At 37.1% G+C, this 20,305-nt stretch overlaps 1 long non-coding RNA gene across 3 annotated transcripts; it reads left to right on the forward strand.

The window, feature by feature from the left end:
• LOC110405444 lies at positions 518 to 19,077 on the forward strand. 3 transcript variants are annotated; one of them, XR_002442874.1, is made up of 7 exons: positions 518 to 553; positions 2,825 to 2,946; positions 12,321 to 12,456; positions 15,321 to 15,400; positions 16,776 to 16,941; positions 17,637 to 17,724; positions 18,510 to 19,077. It is a non-coding gene; the product is annotated as an uncharacterized LOC110405444 (long non-coding RNA). The 3 variants fall into 3 exon arrangements; XR_002442875.1 differs by lacking the exons at positions 518 to 553; positions 2,825 to 2,946 and adding exons at positions 10,190 to 10,306; positions 10,813 to 10,951; XR_002442876.1 differs by lacking the exon at positions 2,825 to 2,946 and having other exon boundaries at positions 526 to 553.

Genomic DNA, 20,305 nt, shown 5'->3' on the forward strand with positions numbered 1-20,305 from the left:
TTCTGAGAAAATACTAAAATGTTAGCATGGTTGCTTTGCTACAAGTGCAGGATGTACAGTTGCCTATTATTTTCAGAGCTTATTATATGCTTGAAAGAAATGAATTTCAATTTTAAACTGTTTCATGATTTTTGTCTCTAAAAATATTTATATTCATTCACAAATATCATTTACAAACCCAAATAGAGCAACCTTTTTCCCTATTGTATCTATGAATACATTTAATACTATCTCATCCTAAGAAGTGTTGTATACAATTCACTAGCACGAGAAAATAAGTCTTAAGCTAGAGAGTATTTAAATAATCTATTCAATTACTTGTCTTTTATTGAGCTTTGACACTTATTTTCATGACTTGTGTATCATAACCTCTTGGAGTGAAAGTCATGGCTAAGGCAGAGCCAATCCAGGGGAGCTCAGGTGCATGCAGTGCACCTGAGTGACTGGAAGGGGTGGAGCCAGGATCCACCCCTTCCCAGACCTCATTTAAGGGTTGGCAGTGGAGGTAAGGGTATCTTGCTGGAGATTCCTGCTTACTTGAGGTCTTTTGAGGGTAAGCAGTTTCTTTCCTTTATTTCTGTGCCTCTAGCTGTTGCATTTGAGCAAATCCTCACTTGCTGTAGCCTAGCACCTTGCTGCTCTGCTGTCATTGCTATGCTTTCCATTGCATTACATCTCTTAATGAAATATTAATACTGACTTCTTATTGGTAAATTGTACTGTTGAATATTTATTGATAATCCAAGACTAACAAAGCATTAACAAATCACAGTTTTCAACTTAAAAAAGGAAAATCAATATTTAAAGGAGGAAATGTACCAGACGTGAACAGCTGTGAAAGAATCAAGTAATGAAAGCTGACTTCTAACACACTGAAATTGTCACCTATAAAATAGATGTAACATTAATAACTAAATAGTAAGTATGTTCATTAACACAAATTCTTTGGCTATCAAAATTAATGACCAGCATGACAGTATTAATTTGTAATCCTCCTTATACTTGAAGGATATTTAGACTAAGTTATCATGATGTTCGTATGAGTGTAGGCAATCAAAAATTAAAAAAGGATGGCTATATGCAGAAATAGGGTTAGATATTCCAGTGATGTTAATTGCTTATCTAAACAGAAATACACTTGACAGACTTTCACCAAGATGAAGGTGGTGTAGGTGTTGGTTGGTTTTGTTTGTTTTGTTTCATTTTTACTGTCAGGGCAGAACTTCTGAATATTTGAAAGAAAAGTATCTTTTCCTTCTTACTGATGGGCTGTCAGAGCTGATTTACTGCATTCATTTTGGCACTTTAATGGCTAACAGAATGCTTCCAGCTGTGACTTTTTTTTAAAACTTTCCCTTTTTTAGGAAGAATATAGCTACGGAAACAAAACCTGGAAGTTCTGTGTCTTGGACTGACTCAATTAGGTTCCCTTACTAATGCTTACAAAACTAAGTCATATAAACTGTGCACATTCTCAGTTTCGGTGGTGTTTATTTTTTCAAAAGGTGCTTGGCATATTTACAATCAATATGTATATATATTGATGTACATTGTCACACATATGTACAATTCCAAGCTTGGCTGGTATGTCTGAAGGCTGATGCTTTCTAAGGTTTAGGATCTTCTTGTTAAGCGTTTCCAAAAACCTGGTCTAAAGAACTTGATTGAACACGTCTGTCTTTTGCCTTCAAGTTTCTATTGAAATTTTACAGCATTGATGCTTTATAAAGATAGTGTGAAGAGAGATGACAGGCAGGCAGAGGAGTGCAGTGTCACGCAGGTTACAGGGAACTAAGTCCTTTTATATGCTCTTCATCAGTAGCAAAAAGGGCAAGATGAGTGGTCATAAACCCACAGCTCAAAGGCTAAGGTAGTAGCAGAGATCATTGTTGTTGCTCTGATACTGTGGATGATATTCCCCCTTCCTGACATGTGAATAAATTGTTCCTTCAGGTGAGAGGACATTGTCAGGAAAAGGAATGTGGATAACATAGATGCCAGAACCTCCACGTCAGGGCAGCAAGGTCTAGCTGCAGTATTTGCAGACCCACGTAATTGTTTTTGCTGTTCTTCTGCATTTTACATTACAAAAGAGGCTCAAAATACTTCTGAAAGTAGAAGTATGTGCCAAACACACAGTAGAGAAATTCACTGGAATTTAAATATAAAAAGAAAAAAGCACAAGAACCACAGCATGGGGCAATCTTCCAAAGCAACAGCAGCATCTAATCAGCATTGCCTAATTTCTTTTCTCCCACTCAAAAAAAAAAACCCACTTTCAAATTAGACGAGCTTAAGACTGCAGGAAGGACAGACTATTCACACCCCACCTCCTTATTTTAATACTATCTTTTTTTACCCAACTTTGGAAACCTAGCATGCCGACCTTGGTTAATTCCTGTGAATCATACAAGCCTTAATTGGTTTTGGAAGGGCCTTCGGATCTCTCTATGAAAGGTTAAGCATTATTTATTTGCCTTCATTACTATCCAAAGCTATGTGATTTCTGAACAGGTTTGACATTCAAACTAATTAAGGATAAGCAAAAGATGAAAAAAGCCTTTATATAAGTTCCAAAGAAAAATTTACAAAAAGAAGAAATAGAAGTAATGGCAAAAGCTGTACTATTAAACCCCTGCACCACTCTTCTTTAGTACAGAAGAGATGCAGAATGTCCCTTGCTAGTTCCTGTGTTTATGAGATCCAATCTGAAAGAGGGTAAGAGTTGTGCCGTTATTTTCTAGCTTTAAAGCACATTGTAACCATATCCTTGTCTTTAACTTCTAAAATAATAGATGAGTTTTTATTTTGTTTTGTTAACAAGATGTCTCATATATAAATGACATGCTGAAAGTGCTGCTCTGAGACCTAAAGTGTGAGAACTAGATTCCGCATGGTGATCTCCCTGCAGTCTTGGCCTCCTCAAGCCCTCTGCTTGCTGCAAAGGTAGGACCCATGAATATCATGTAGATGAAATGCAATCAATTATTTTGCAGTTTGTTTGTTGCACCCAGGTCAATTTGATTTGAGGAATTAAATTAAGATTCCCGTAGCTTTTTCATACTGTGAATTTAGAAGGGTACTTATGGATTTCTAAACACATTTGTCAACTAGACAATAAGCCTGCTGGTAGATAGGGGTTAGCCTGAGGTTTGCACCCCATGTGACTCTGGTGTTCCTTTTTTTTTATTATTATTATTTTTTTTCCCTCTCCTTGAAGAGAAAAATGCCCTCTGCTGTCCCCAAATGTTTGGTGTTATGTGAGAGAGGCAGCAAAGTGCCTGTAGGAAAAACCTTGAGCACATGGCACTACTTAGGTCACTAATAGGTGCTAACAACTTGCAACAGGACAGCCCTACAAGATCTGCCTCACAACTATTGTTAAATTAAATGTTATTTATACTTGTGCTAGATACATCTGTGCTTTGGAGAACAGCACCTTTAACCTGCTTATCACTTCTCGTACTGTCATGTGAACTGTTAGGTATCAGCTCCGTGTAGCTACAAACAGAGCAAACAGACACCCAGCACATACCTGCAAGGGCAATGAACTTACAGGTATGTTGGAAATGAAGACAGTCTTTGTCAATAGCTGGCACCCAATTACTTTGCAGCAAAGCTGAGGTAGGCAGAGCCTATGGTCTCGCAAGCATTGCTGAATTTTGTTCCTGTACCAATTATTATAGAGCACTGCCAGCATTACAAACAGTAAAGCATTTGATGTGCACTTGGAGGAAAGGGGTGTTATTAGTTGACTGAAGAAGCGTACTGTGATCCTTTTGTATTTGTTTTCCTCTAAATTATTTATTTTCTGAAAGACAAAGGAGAGCTTCAATTCTGGAACATTTTTAAAAACAAGTCAAACCTCCCCACTGCTTCTAGCTGACCTCAGGTAAGCTAGATCTTCAACAGGACATTACTTTAAGACAAGTGATCCAACATAACTTATTTTGTTAGAAGCAGATCCCTGTTTGCTGCTGTAGTTTACCATGGTTAGTCCATTATAAATTACATGAAGTCTTCAGGGACCTGTTCTGAACTTGAACTACCATAAGACTGCTATCATGCATAATGCTGCAGAGAGCTGCTAAATTTATATCCACTAAAAATGTGCTTTACGTCGCAGAGTGACCCACTTTAAGTATTATCTGTTATTTTCTGTTTGTCCAGTTTTATCTTTCTCAGATAATGTTCATGGAAAATCTGTTTTCTGTGCTTGGTGTACAGTGCGATTATCATTATTTTATAAGACTTGGACAGTCTCTCAAATTCCCTGGAGACAAAGCATGTAAAGGGCAATTTTGTCTGCCAGCCTATGTAAATTCTCTCGGACCATATAAAAAGACAACAGTGGCAGATTGGCTCCAGGAGCTTATGGCTTCTTCTGTTACTAAACAGCACAGCAAATAGAAAAGGTTCTGAAGCAGAAGTTGTGCTAACACACGGCTAATGACAGCTTACTTGCGCAGTTTCAAAACAAGCCCTATGATGTCATTTTAAAAGTTTTATTCTTTTTTTTTTTGTCCTGGAGTGTATTGTAGCCTGTTTTTAACAAAATGAAAAAGCAAAGCATAACTTTCTGATTCTGCATTACTGTTTCACCTTCTGTAGAGGGGAGAATGGCTTTTAATGTCCTTGGGATGCTATATTCTATAAATCACTATCCACAAGAAGTACATTCATAGGAATTCTGCCATAAAGCCTCCTTAGTGTATAATAAGAAAAATATATGGCAGGACTATTACGTTACTGTCGGCGCTTGGTCACGTTACAGAATTCCCTCAGTCAGTGTGGCATCAGAATAGCAAGTTCTCTTTATTGTGTTTTACACACACCTTACATATCCTTCACTCGTAAGCAGTAAATCCACTCACGGTTAATTATCCTTAAGTTCTTCACAACAACATAGATAACAAACAAAGGGTTGCTTAACTGTCCCAGAAGTGACCACATTAGCTGTGCATACTAAAGAGTATTCTGTTTACACCTTAGCCCCATCTCCAGACTCCGGAGGTCTCGTAGAGATAAGATCTACCAGAGTCTGTTGAGTTCTTTGTTGTTAAGTCTCCCCCCACACGTTACTACTTGACATGGCTTCTTGACATGGTTAAATAGTCAATTTATTCCACTGAGGAGATAGAAAAGAAGAGAAGCAAGTTAAATTAAAAGGATTATTGTTTGATTTCTTTTTTTTTTCCCTAAATTTTCAGATGGTAACAAATTGCACCCTTTCAGGCAAGAAACAACTCCTCAATCATAAGTGATTCTAGATTATTTTTGTCCTGAGAAAGTGTTGTGGTAGCCACTGGGCCCGATAATTGTGAAAACGAAGTTGTGTGCAGTGATAATGGATTCTTTGGGTTCATAAACTCTTTTACCTCTTGGAAGGATAGAGATGGGTGAAAGTAAGTTCTTTTCCTCCAGTTGTCTTGATACCACATTACATCAGATGAATGCTGGACTAGAGTTATTTTTCAGTGATGGTCTTTGCAACAGTAAACATCAAGCTGTCCCAGATGCTACCCCTTTATATTTGCTACCCCTTTGTATTCCTTTGGAGCCCTTCTAAAGAAAATTAATCTTTCTCTAGAACAGGAGAGGTCTGAGCTGTTGCTTTAGAAACCAAAAGGAAGGACTTCTCACTGTGTCTGAATGCTCTTTCTCATCATTTAAAAGAAGTCATAGGTAAATACTAGATGTCTGTCTGTTTACCTACATGTGTTTGAAACTTCCCTTTCTCTTTAGAGTGTTGCACTGAGAAGACATACCAAAAGAAAGCACACACAAAAAAAAGACAGTAATAAACAGTACAATTTTAGATGACATTAGAGTCTAGGGCAAGGGAAGGAAATAAAGTTTAAGGTTTGAAAATCTGAACCTCTCCTTGCAGGCTGTGTGAGTCTGGCAACTAATAAACATATTTTGATCATCTGGACACCAGGAAAGTTCATGCATAACCTGAGGATCCATGAATTATAAAAGATGTTCTTCATTAAAATCAGCTTAAGAAAACAAGAGCTTTCATAGGTTAGATTTTGAATGGGAAAAGGTTAATGTAGACAGTAATTAGTGATCTGTGAATACAGCCAGAAATACAGTGCTATTCTGCATACTTGTTTGGGCTACTTCTTTGTAGGAAAATGATTCAACAATTTAAGGAATCGCTACAATGTTCAGAAATGCAGGCATTTGTTTGCTAGGTCTGGTGATTGTATAAGGAGGGACTTAAAATAATCCAGAAGAATGGTGAAAAGGGCTTTTTCCATTTTTTGTAAATGTCAGCACTGTAAAAGGGGATAAGAATATGGAAAAAAAAAAATTTGAATGGAATTCTTTGCTGCAAGTAGTAGATTTCTACCTTCAGGAAGTGTCAGCTTTGTAGAAAAGGCCCTGGGAGACCTGGGGTACAATCAGCTGACATCAAGTCTGTAGTGTGTCCTTGCAGCAATGAGGCTGGTTGTATTTGAGCAGTATTAGGAGGAGCATAGCAAGCAGCTGAAGAGAGAATCTTTCTTGGCAGATGATGGCTGTACTTCAATATCATGCATTGATCAACAAGTCCTCTTAAAAATGTAGTGATCTGCCCACAGAGTACTGATCCAGTAGCAAATTGTTAACTTTTGGCTAATTTCTCCTTTTCATTTAATTGATAATAGTACAGAAAACAGTGCAGCTGAGATTGAGTGCACTATGAGCATCTTGACTAAGTTCATTGCTCATGCAAGTACTTTTCAAAATCAGAAGTATGTTCCATACAGCATCACATTACTGTGGTGTATTTGGAGAAATAATTAAGCGGGAAAAGCATTATTTTTTTTTTACTAGGCTGTACCCTTATTCATCTTTGAAATCTAAAATGAATGTAATCTCAATGTTAAGAAAATTAAGTATCTAAATTATATGTGTGTTTAATATTACTTGAAGCAGTGAGCCAAGTTTACGGAAAAGCTTTCTTCAGGTTTAATCGTTTAATTCCATTACACTGAACCAGAAGCATGATTCAGACCCTCTAATCACTGAGCAATTTCTGTTATTGTAAGGGTTTTAAATTTCAAGGTTAGTCACCTTCTTGTACAAGCAACAGATTGCCCCATGATTTGCCATTGTTTTTACAGAAGCTGCATGCAAGAATCAGTTTTTCTTGTTTTCTCAGGCAGCTGCTATTCCACATCCTAATACCTGCTGTCTTAACTACCTCTCTAGTACCTTGTGCACCAATATGATATCACACAGTTGTCACTTCTTAAGAAAAGTGAAGGAAATACTGTACTCCTCCCTACTTCCATTTTAATCCCAATGATTTTTAGGATGGCAGGAAAAAGGCTCATTTGCATAGCAGCAGCAATTTCATTTGCATTTTTACTTAAATTCCTTAGGACTTTTGGAGTGCCCATCAACAAATGAGTTTATAAATAGTGTATTTGTTACCCAAGAAACAGCATAGAATTCTGCTAATTGATCATCGCAGGTATTCATAAGGTAAAGCTGGATAATAAAGTTTGAGTGTGAGTGATGAAGAATTGGGAGAAGATGATAAAACAGGACATTACTGACTTTGCTCAGTACTCAATCCTAAAAAGCACTAATACAATCTGAGGTCCTTAGATATAAAGCTATGGAACCTTTTCTGTGTAAATAGTTGCTCTGGCTGAGGGTCTCCATCATTGCAGTGCAGTTTTGCTCTGTATAACACAGTATGCTTCCAAACACAAATGCTTCAGAGGATTGCTGTCATTTAACCCCAACAGGCAGCTCAGCACCACACAGCTTTGCAGCCCCAGGTGAGATGGGGGAGAGCATCAGAAAAGTGGGAGAACTCATGGGTTGAGACAAAGACTGCCTACCAGGTAAAGCAAAAGCCATGTGAGCAGGCGAAGCCGAACAAGGAATTCATTCACTATTTCCCATCAGAGGCAGGTGTTCAGTCCCTCCCAGGAGAGTAGGGATCGGCATGCGTGGCGGTTTCTTGGGAAGATCCTAATGTCCTGCCTTCCTTCTTTCCCTCAACTGTTTTTGCTGATCGTAAAGCCCTCTGGTCAGCCTGGATTAGCTGTTCATGTCTTCTCCCAGCTTCCTGTGCATCCCCAGCCCCTTGCTGACAGGCAGCAAGGGGAGCAGAAATATTCTTGGCTCTGTGAGAGCACTCCTCCTCAATAACTAAAAGATTGGTGTGCTACCACCACTGTTGTAATAAAAAATCTGAAACAAGGTACTGTACAATCTTCTACACAAGAAATTATACCAGCCAAAACCATGACAGGTTCTTCATATTTAAAAAAAAAAACCTTTACTTTGAAAATGTATCAGTATGGTTTAATATTGAAAGGCAGTACAGCTTACCATGAATGCTTTGGGAAGCTTTATGAACAGGCACTGATCCTTTCAGCAGAAAAACAAAACTTTGTAGTGTAGCCATGTTGGGAATGGTTTTGATTACGCTGCCCCTCACTGCAAAAAATAAGGAGGGAGGAGTTTATTTTACATGGAGTGAAGATTGAACTGTCATGTATCTTTTAACATGCTGCAAATTAAGAACAGAACTTATTTTACCTCAGTGTGTGAGAGAAACTGCGTGTCTTTGCAGACATGTAGAAACCTGATGTGCCTCCAAGCAAATGTTGGGAAGTTAGAATAATGATACCAATTCACTTCTATGGACTGTAGACATAATTGAATCCTCTGAGAAATTAAGTAAACAAACACTGACTAAAAAGCTACATAGATTTGCTTGAATCAAGACAGCAATGCCTAACAAACAGCAGTATCTATCTAAAGGGAGAGTGTAGAGAGAGAGAATCCAATCGTAACATAAAAGACATGAAATAATACAAGAGTGGCCCTTTCAGTCAAGTTTCTATATTTTTTCCTAAATTATTCTTTTTGTCAAATGTTTCCAGTAAGTCCATTCTCCCAGAGTAGATGGGCTACTCTAGCAGTAAGATGTTACTCACTATGCTGTGACAAAATCAGAATGTAGACCTAGTGAAACTGGCGGTATCTCATTCAACTCCTGTTTGGAGGCAGGGAAGGTTAAATACCAGTGTGTAGTGACTTCCATGATGCTGTCTTGATTTGATCTGTCTTCTATGATTCTTTTTCATATACGCAACTTTCTGCTTTTGTCAAAGAATATTTTTGTAATAATCATTATACATCAGAGGAATTATCTATACTTCACATTCAGAACAAGAGCTTTCATGGGATCCATAGTTGAATAATTTTGATACTGTGATGGCTACTTGGTGGTTTTGGGTCGAGTAATTATACATCCACAGGAAGAGAAGGGCATACTGCCAAAGCTTTTCAAGTGCTATCTCAGCAATGCAAAAGACTTGGCATTTCCCACTGTCATTTTTCATTCTCAAAGTGCAATAAACATATGCTGAAGAAAATATTTCAAGTACCTGGGAAGGGAAGAGCAGCCCAGTACACTATCAGCTCTACTCTACTGGACATTCTTCATTATTTTGCTAAATGAAGACGTCATTAGAAACTAGTACTGACCTAGTGTCAATGGTTTACAGGCGTTAGGCCCGATTCTGTGACAAAGGGGACAGGGGACCCACGGGCCCATGTCCCAGGGAAAGGGAAAAAGGGTAGGGAGATGGCCCTGAGAGCAAAGAACAGCGGCAACAATCTGAGGAGAAACAAACTAATTTACTAAATAAGATATCGGAATGCGAAACAACACACTATAATATAATATAATTACAATTTAAGCTGATAAATCCAATACAGAGAGAGAGAATGTCCCAAAATCAAGGTAGGCCTTACTCTACTACCGACGATAAGACGGCTGGAGAGCGAGGTGCTGCCAAGACGAGAGACGGCGGGAAAAGGGATGAGGTCTCGTGATCTGCAAGTTTTTATACTGCGAGCTTTTATCTTTTCCCTCTGGCTGGAAAATGGTAACAGAGGAGCAAAGTGCCATGGGGAATGTAGTAGTCCTTCTCTTCTGAGAACCAGGTACATTCACTACATGATGTTATGATGTAGAGTACCAATAACCAAAAATCATAAAACCATGACACCTAGGTAGCTATCACAGAAAGAATTATCCTTTTTGTTACTGTTGCACAGATGTACCATATTTCTCCATCATCTATTTTTTAGTAATCAGAATAAGGCAAGTAATCCTCCAGCGTTACATAGCAGACACCATACAAACTGCTGTGTTTCAAGAGAACAAGTTTTAAAGTCCAGTCTTCAGTTTTCTTAATCTGTTCTCATGTTTAGTCCAGGAAACAGAATGAGGAAAGAGATGAGTATATTGCTGCAGTTTAGTACCAGTGTTTCCATCGACCTGGTAAGTTACTGAATTCCTGGAAAAGCTGTGGTTTACACATATCCTCCACCATCTGGAGTGTGGGTGGAAGGCATGATTGAACTAAAGGTGTTAAAATTACACTATTAATGGTTTTGGATGATTTTGTCCTTAGGAGAACAAAAGAACTTCAGCCAGTTAATTATTTTATCTGCAAAAACTAACAAAAGGAAACTAACGTGGCAGGAGCATGGGTGTTTGTGTGTGCATCCATGTACAGTCACATAAAAAGAATGCTTCGTTACAATGACATCAGGAGTGATTTAAATTGTTTAATATCCTTATTTATTTTTCCGTATTTGCTGAGACAGAGAATTTCTCAGCTTCCTGTGATGCATTCTTCACTGATCCAGACTGGAGGAGGCTGTAAAGGGATTCTCTGGTTTACAGTCCTTTCATTTTGTAATGATTTTACTTAGAAATCATTTTTAAGATATGAATAAATTATTTTTGACTGATGTTTGTTGAATCTGAATTCTACAACATAGTGTGGATTCAGCAAGAAATGTCCCAAGAAACAATGGAACAGAGGATGGAAAACAACAGTGACATCCACCTTTGTGCCAGGCATAGTGCCAGTACTCCCGAGCCACACAGGCACCTGTTTCCAACCTCGCATTCGTGCTTGTAAGTGAAGACATGCTCATTGACGTATATTAACAATTTCTCCCCCAAACAATTTTAAAAACAACTTCCACTTTTATTTTCAATTATGTTACTTCTCATTTAGGCATATCTGAATCTCCAGCAATGACAAATCTTTAACTCATTCCCTTCTCTTTACTTCAGGTTGATTTTGTTATTGGTTTTTTGTTTTTCTTGTCCTGTCTTCACAACATACTGCAGGTTTGTGTCTCTCAGAGCCAGAGAGAAATTGGTATCAAGACGTGCTAAGAATGTTTTGTAGTTACTAAGGAAGTGGTTTCCCAAGCAACAGTAACCACATGAAATTTGACAGAATTTCTTCCTCTGCTACTATATCGTGTTTGAAGATTTCAGAGAGTCAGAGTGTGGGTAGCATAGGTGATTTTGTCCTTGTTAAACAGAAGCAGATAAGGTAATATTCTTGTCCTTGTTAAAGAAAGGGTTAAATTCAGTAAATTACTTTTTCCTGGTGGCAGGAAAAAAAGTGGATGTGCCAAATAGCCCTGCAGCATGTGGGCAATGCTAGAGGCAACATTGTCAGTTGTTACACACTCAGTGATGATATTTACCATTCAAGAAAGCCATGCCAGTGCCTTGGTTTGCTCAAGAAATTGGAAGAGATGTTTGCCAGCTTGATGATATCAAAAAGTATAGGAAATATGCACGTATTTGATATTAGCAGAAGGATCAGAACCAAAGGTAACGAAGTTGCATTGTCCTAACCTTCTGCAGTGGTGCGAACAAAATGATTGGGAGTCAGTTGGGCATCAATCAAAGGACACAGTATCATTGTGATTCTGTTTTGACCAAGAAATGAAAATAACACAATAAATGTCACTGTTTGAATACTAACTTAATCCTTCTTCCTAAAAGGGAATTGAAAACAACAGGTTCTATGGTTTAACAAGCTGCACAATTTAATGTTTTCTCAATAGAAAATGTGAATAATTTCTACCTGCTTCTATGTGCTGAGGTTTATTGAGTGGTAAGGCACTGCAAAGGCGCTGTTAATAAAGAGCTCAATCCTGTAAGACAGAGATGACTCATTTTTCATTTGAGTTTCAGATACTAAGAAAATAAAAATTTCTTTTAAAAATTTGTCTTAAAAGTGCTTCTTTATATCCACTTCATGTTTCTGGTGAAATTTAAAGAAGAAAATGTAGTGTTATGTATATGAGCCAAATCCCAGAGGAAGGTATGTATTGAAGGAGGTATATTCCTGTAAGTTATTAAGGTTCATGTTGTGTTGGTATGCTTACATTTTTTTCTGAAAACTTAGATTTCTGCTTTGACTTGAATAAGAAATTTTTTTTATAACTGTACAAACTCCTACTTATCTTCTGGATTGCAGGTCACCATGCGTAACGAAACATTTGAGCTATGAAAGCTTAAAAGTATATGAAGAAACAATTATGTGTGTTATGAAACTGTTCAGCAGTATGGATCGGGGCCAGCTCTATCCATTCCCAGATGTAATGGACGTAATTGTAAGTCTCCAAGCACAGGCACTGAAGTGGATGACTCGGGATTTGGGGGCTTTACTAGCTCTGGATCTGTATCAGTGGTACCAGAAGCAAACTGGCTCATTAGAAGTTTTAATCTTACTTCACTTATTACCCTTTCACTTATTTCTACCTTAGTTCTTTGCATGAAGCAGTTCATTGCCGTTTTAAACTACCTCTCAACCCCTCTTCCAGTTCCAGAACTAATATTCTTCTTAGCTAACAAGTATTCCTCTTAGTTAAGTAAGTGGTTGAAAAGTTTCTAAGTCCTTCAGAAGGCTTCTTTCCAGCGCATCCTCCATAGACATACTAATGTGCTTTATATTTCTGTGCTATGTTGAGACTTCTAAAAGAAAACTGCTTGTAGGCAGGTAAATGTTATAATTAGGAAGAAGCAAGTTGAGACTCCAAATACTTATCTGTTCTTTTAAAAGTACAGTAGATGCATTATAACATAGGAACTGAGCTTATTTAAATAAAGTTTGTTTGTATTTGCGCACAGAGCCCAACTAAATCAAATGTCTGCAGCTTTTGTGCATGGATGCATTTTAAGCAGTTGCGTCTAATCTGAACAGTTATCATTTTAATAGAGCTGGGGCACATTAAAAAGAGTGTGGATGAGGGATGTTATCCTCCCCCTGTACTCTGCCCTAGTGAGGCCTCATCTAGAGTACTGTGTTCAGTTCTGGACTCCTCAGTTCAAGAAAGACAGAGTCCAAAAAAGGGCAACAAAGATGATGAGGGGCCTGGAACATCTCCTTTATGAGGAAAGGCTGAGAGACCTGGGATGGTTCAGCCTGGAGAAGACTGAGAAGGGATTTTATCAATGCCTATGGATATCTAAGGTGCAGAAGTAAGGTGGATGGGGCCAGGCTCCTTCTCTGGACATAGCTGCCTGGATCCCTTTTTGTACAGCCTACTGCATGGAACCTGCTTTAGCAAGGGTTGGACTAGATTATCTCCAGATGATCTCTAGCCACAATGATTCTGTGACTCACTTCTTTTTTTTCTTCCAAGAAAAGCTGTCTCTGCCTTAGAAAGCCTCTCATTTTCCCAGGAAGTATGCAGCAGATGCAGACCTGATAAGGTTGTACGTTGTGTTTCAAATTGTGGAAGTACATGAAAATACCTTATTTTCTGATGTTGTGAAAGAAACGGATGGGATTTTATATTGTTTATTTAAAAGGCTGGAATTCACTTACAGTATGGTGTTGTTTATGGGATAATGCCCCTGTATCACAGTGCCAAGAAATTAATGAAAAAACTGAGTGACAGAGGTCCAAGCCTGTTGCTATGACTGGAGCTCTTCCTTCCAAAAAGAGGAAGAGATCCTCTTTGTCATCCCAATAGCAGAGGACAATACTTTCTTACTGCCTAATGTATAACGTTTAGTGACATAAGAAGTTAAAGACCAGAAATCTCCAACTCTGCAGCTAGAAAAGTTTCTTATGAGCTAAATGTAAAAGATTTGTAACTGTCTTTTAGGATATTTTCTTCCGGATAGCAATATGTAGGTATAGATAATAAAGTTTTATCAGAGGCCAGATGCAAGAATTGATTTAATATTAGTAATTCAATGGGCTTTTAAAATTGATGCTCAGGAATATTCAATATTCATTTGCACTTTAGACCTTTCTTTCAAATCCTTTTTCCCTCACTTCCTCCAACTTCACATACAAATTTAATCAAATTTTTTCCTCTTTTCCTTCCTAGTTCTATTTTATTTTTTTCATGTAAGTGAAATAGCATTTGGATCACATGATTTAGACCGCTCACCCCAAATGCTTGATGTTGAACTAGCATTTTTATGAACTATTTCCTGCTGTGCCAAAACCTGCTGATCTGAGTGCATTATGGGAACAGGTGGTCCAAGCATAAGCAACAGTAGGAAGCCTTTAACAAGAGTATTAATAAAATGGTTGTTTGGCTGGGGAACAAATCCTGAGCAGAAGGGCAGTATTCATTTTAAACTCTCCTTCGAATTCTTCCCTTCTTAAACATAGGTTGCTCCAAAAGTAATGCATCCTATTTATTTCCATGGAAAAGACAATAGATTAAAAAGAGCATAATAACACTATATGATAGTACAAGTTCTCAGCTACAGAACCCTCTGTTTCAATATCGTCACTACCATTAGCTATGCTTTTTTCTTTTTTTACCAGTAATGAACAAGAGTCTGTATGCTGCGCTTGTAAAAAAAAAAAAAAAAAAAAAAAAAAAATCTGTATTAGCTTGGTGATCCTTGAGGTCCCTTCCAACCCATGCCATTCTAAGATTTATTTTTTTAGATGTCACTGTCACCACTGCTGAAATGCTCCACTCACTGTGCTCACATCCACTGTTTGGTGTTCATAAACCATTGGTGAGCATCAATGAATGTCCATGGGTGCATTTTTTTTCCACAGTTCCACATCTTTTCTTCATACTCGCTTCCACGTCAGATGTAATTTTGTCTGCTGCCATCTGTCACACAGCAACACAATGCAGTGGAATTTTGTTGAGAAGGTTCAACCTCTACTGCCATACCACCAACATAATAAAACAGGTGGTATTACTTTTAGAACAGCCCTTGTGGATTAGCACCTTTTGCATTTGATATGTTACAAGAACAGTGATGTAGCTAGTTTCCCTGAGAATAGGGAAACTATGTGCTGTCTCTTGGGAAAGATAATAGCAAGCAGAGATAAGGAATCAAATATGGTGGTAAAATATCAGAGTTAAGTGGCATCCTGCAGTAAAAGACTGACAGATTTGCTTTAAAGTAATTTGTTTTGTTTATGCTTTTTTTATTAAATGGAATTTTATTTATACAATTAGTCCATAATTTAATCTGTTTCATTTCCTTCCAGATGATTTGTTTTTTGTTGTTTAAAAAATTGAAAAGAAGCAAAACCCTGGTGACAAGAAACGACAAAGCCAACAAAATCTGGTAATTTTTCAGGGCTGAAAAAAACAACTGAAAGAGTTGTGTAAGGGAGCTGATAGGAGAGTTTCCGATGGCAGGAAGGATTGAACACACAGTCAAACCACCGAAGTGAGAGGGGCCTGCAAATAATTGGGTTGGATTTATCTCTGTAGGCGATGAAAATACAGGGAAAAGGAGGTGCTCTATGAGGATATAGGGAACTGGGCAGATTGGCACTCCCAAGGCCTGACTCAACCTGCTGACCTTAAGGGGGCATTTTTTAAGGATTGTTTTATTTTGGTTTATCATGTTCTAACAAAACCTTCCTTCAGAGACCATAACTCAAGACAGACTGTGTATTTATTTTAAGGAAATATGGGGTAGAGACACCTTAAGGCTCTGATATCTTAGGCTTCTGCCATGGAGTGATTAATATTTATGTTTCTGGACGATTGTTTTTGTTGTTTTTTTTTTGCCCCTCCATCTGCCCCCAGTATTTTGATGGCTATTGTGATAGAGTGTGCTTTACCCAGCACAGCAGTTCTGATGATCGAAACATCATACCAGAAAGCAGCAACAGCCAAAAGGTGGAACCTGTGGCTCCTTACTATAGTGAGCTGATTCAGAGGTCTGTAGCTACATACAGAGTCTAACCCATGTTCTAGAACATCACGTTCCATATTATTTTTTCAGCAAGTATTCTAGAAATTTTTTCTTGTTTTTTCAGGAATATCTGAGGCATATTTCAATGTTTTTCCTAATATTTAGAGGTGCAGCTTACTACTGATAGAAATTTTTGTGGCTGTGGATGATTCCTTACTGGGGATGGGCCTGGTTTCTATCATTTTCTCAGGCAGCTACAGGCGACCATAACAGTTGAAAGTTCTGCATATTTGCCAAAATGTCATACAGCTTCTATATGCGTATTGACCTGAACTACTTCATCCATCTGTTTTTATTTCATGTTGGATTTAACCAGTAACATTGTTTGCTGAATGCTGTTATTTGAGAAGAGTCTAAATTTCACCAGCCCACTTTTCAAAGACTCCCTCCTCCCTAATTGGAAGCTCTATCTGTCATTGATCCATTTAATCAATTTTGTTTTCAAATGATGAGGTACTGAAAGGAGACTGCTGATAATGTCTTTACACATTAAATCCCTTGCTTTTTGAAGTTATGGTGGAATAATAAAACTACGATAATTCATAGATAATCTATGATGTGTCTGTTCTTTGATTGCATCTGATTTTAAAAAAAATCCTATGAACACATTCAGAGATTTGGGGACTTAGAACCAAAATTTTTTTACTGAAGCCAGAAAGAAAAATTGTTACGGAGATGATAAGTTTTTGGTTTTGTTTTTTTAATACGTTACCAAATGTTTTATGTTTTCTTGTAGAAATTATGGTGTTGCTGTTTCTACTGGAATAAGAGTTCAGTACGGTCACTTACCCAGTCTTCACTTCAACATGTCTGAGCACTTACAGCTGTAACTTGTGATCTTTCTGGTTTATTTGGAGGCACAGCAGGCCAGCTCCTGTACAGAGGAATTCACATTGAAGACGGTAGGCTAAGCTGATGTATATAAGGTGAAGATGTAGGGGTTTTCCGGTTTTGTTGTTTGGTTTAGGTCTTTTAATATGGTTTTGAAAAGATATTGAGAGAAAATGTCTCAGTTTGCACATTAGTGGCTACTTTTTCGTGATCAACCCATTTAGGCTGCATAGTTAAAAACATAGAAGAAAATAGGGAATATCTCCATTTCTGCAAATATTTTATAATAGTAATCAGACTTAATCAGCTTTCAAATCCAAATCTCTAGACAGCTAAAAATTCTCCGTGTTTGTAAAGGCTTGTCCAGAATTTGCCTCTAGAATTTTATAATATGCAAATACCTTTTATTTATTTTCCCCTTAGTGTAATTAAAACCAGGAGACTGAAGAGTATTTCTCTTTAGTAGATAGGTGCTAATCATTTATTCAGATCTGCAGTGTACTGGGTATCCCTGACACATACTGTTCTGAGAAAAGATTGTTTTGCCAATTTTAGCCTTTTTTGTGCTGGGCAACCTTTTTTGTTCTTGTCAAAGTGTTTCTAAAAGCCAGCTATAACAAAAAACAAGTGAACTATCTATTAAAAAAATATCATTTTTTTCTTCAGTTTTATTTGTTCACATTCACTTTATGACTGCTCTAAGTCTACAAGTGTTAGCCTACAGCTAATGGTGACCATTCAATATTTTCTGCACCTCTTTCTTCAGGCATTCTTATATGCTTCCTAACATGCTGCTGCTGCCTGGGTTATTGAAATCACAGGGAAGGTTGCAGTGCAAACATCTATGTACACAGGTATGTATTTGGTTTCCAAGGACAAATACAGCAGGAGGAAGGGGAGAACTTTGCCTTTGTTCTTCTTCTTTTCCTTTTTATCCTTTTCCCTTTCTTTTCCTTCTCTTTCTCCTTTCCCTTCCCCTTTTCCTTTTCCCCCTTTTTTTTCTAACACGCGTGAACTCTAAGAGAAAGGTTGTTATAGGAAATGCTGTGAGGAAAAGGAACATCTTAGAGGTGCCTTAGGGATATTGATAAGGAAGGTAACCTTTTGTGATCTCTGAAAACAAGAAGGAATTTAAAGGAAAATCCTTCCTATAACATTTCCGTAGTTTACTTGAACCACAGTTATTGTAAGGTTAAAATACATTTTTACAATTTCTTTTTAGACATGCACTAAAGGTAATGACTTGTGATCGTGTTCACTTATAACTCACTGGAAGCAAAATCAGTTCCCACATCCTCTTCTTTTAAAAGTTAGAGCTACTTGATGATTGAGTAAGGATTTTGACATACTTTCCTAGCAAAACCTTTGATCCATTGTGCATTTTGGCTCAGTTCTCATATTATTGAATGTTGCAGCTTAATTTTTTAAGTGTAATTTCTAAATCCAAGGAGCAGTTAAAATCGCAGCTGTTCTCCTTCTTTCAGTTCCTAATCTTTTCTTGATTCTTTTACACCCAAAATAGAATCTATAATGAATAAATGCTCTTCTGTGTATATGAGAGATGACTGCTTTCAAATAGTGCTAACTTATGTACTTTAAATAATATTAGCTTATTAATTCCATGTTTTCTTTCTGACAGATTAATTCACTTCAAAGTACATTCATTCAAGAATTGTTCAAACAATAATTTATGAATTGAGCTTTTATCTCGAGGATCCGAGTAATAATACAGACACTTTCTAGCAACAGCAATTGTTTTAGTGCATAATGTCTCAGAAAGATTATTTCTGAAGTATAAATTATAAATTTAACTTTAGACCTAGCCATTTGGCATTGAAATTTATGTCATTATTTTTACTGGCACTTTTCTACCATGTTTGTTGTATTCTATCTAGTTTGTAATGTATCTAAGGATTGATGGGCACATGAATAAACTTTGGTTACCGTTTAATGCATTTTCTAGAAGACTTGCCTATATTTCATCCTCCATGGTAATTCTGAGCTGTCTGCATTATATTTCACACTTATGTCACTTAGTGTTGCTCATTATAATGAATGTATGTGCTTCCAGTTCAAACACTTACAGTTACTGCATTTATTACTCATCTTTTGAAAAGAGAAAAAGCAGTACAACTACTGGAAACAGATTTGGTTAAGATGCATTTCATTAAATAAACAAATGAGAATAGATATGGTAATAAACACAATGTTCAGGAATAACTGTTTCAGTAAGTCTTTAAATTATAAAATACTTTCTTTATAAACTTTCATTTCTTTCATCAACTGTGGATAAGAACTCTTCCTCTCAGAAAAATCAAGTAGTGTGTTTTTGAGGTCTTCAATGCTGAGTAAGAGAGCTCGAAATGTTAATTGGCTGAGATCTCACAGGCTTATTTCTCTTTCGCATTTCAAAGTTACGGTAGGTGACTAGTGAATTCAGGCATCATGGTAAAGGATGTAGAAAAGGAAGACAACAGTGTCATCAGCTAGTATGCTCATTCCAAGTACAAGCCAGATATTCTCCATGTTACCACATCTTGCTGGTTCTTACATTTCTTCTGACTTTATTAGGTGAAATAAAGAAGTGAGCTGCTTAAGATTTCAACTAATATCCAAAGCTATATTCAGGATTTAGAAACAATTACAGTTAGTCCAGTGGCAAAATTCAAGTTAATACTTAGAAGTCTTAGAGCAGCATAGAGCTGGGACTTTGATTCAAAATTGTCTCTCTGAAGAGTTAATTTTTAAAAAGTAAAGGGCCAAATCTTGACATTCTTAATAAGCTTTTGCTTATTCCTGAATAACTGCAAGAAAGGAATTTTCAGTGACTTTTAGTAGCCTACAATCTACTAGAAGGTTTTAATATATAAAAGCATTTGGAAGAAATTTCTCAAATATGAATAGTAATACGAGAATGAATTCATTTTTAGTGAATGTCACATAGCAGTATGTATTCAAATCCTTTGATAAACTTTGTTTACTGATTGCAGAATCCATTATAGAAATTCCAAATCACTCCTCTCTGATCTTCTAATCTTCCTCAGAATACTGAGATGAATCTTTCACTCTCTAACTACAATCTCAGAATCTCATTTTTTTCAGTTTTTTTCTCCATTCACAGTCCAGTTTCCTAATTGTGCTTATTTCCGGACGGTTTTTCCAGTAGATGCTTTTATCTTGTGTTATTTTAGTATTTACCCTTGGATGTTAAAAATAGGAGTCATTTTTCTTCCACAGCTGTTGAAATATCTTATTTTTTTCTTTCTTTCTCCCTGTTTCAATCTTGAAAAAAGTTCTAAGAATTTGATCTGATAGGATACCGATAGTAGAGTGAATAGCACATGTCAGTTCTACAGAAGTTAGAACTTTGAAGTAAATATTGCTACTCAGCCTTGCTTCTACTGCATTCTTATGAACTCTATCGGGGAAAAAAAA

Source organism: Numida meleagris, chromosome 12 (genome assembly GCF_002078875.1).
Source record: "Numida meleagris isolate 19003 breed g44 Domestic line chromosome 12, NumMel1.0, whole genome shotgun sequence".
Taxonomy (NCBI): domain Eukaryota; kingdom Metazoa; phylum Chordata; class Aves; order Galliformes; family Numididae; genus Numida; species Numida meleagris.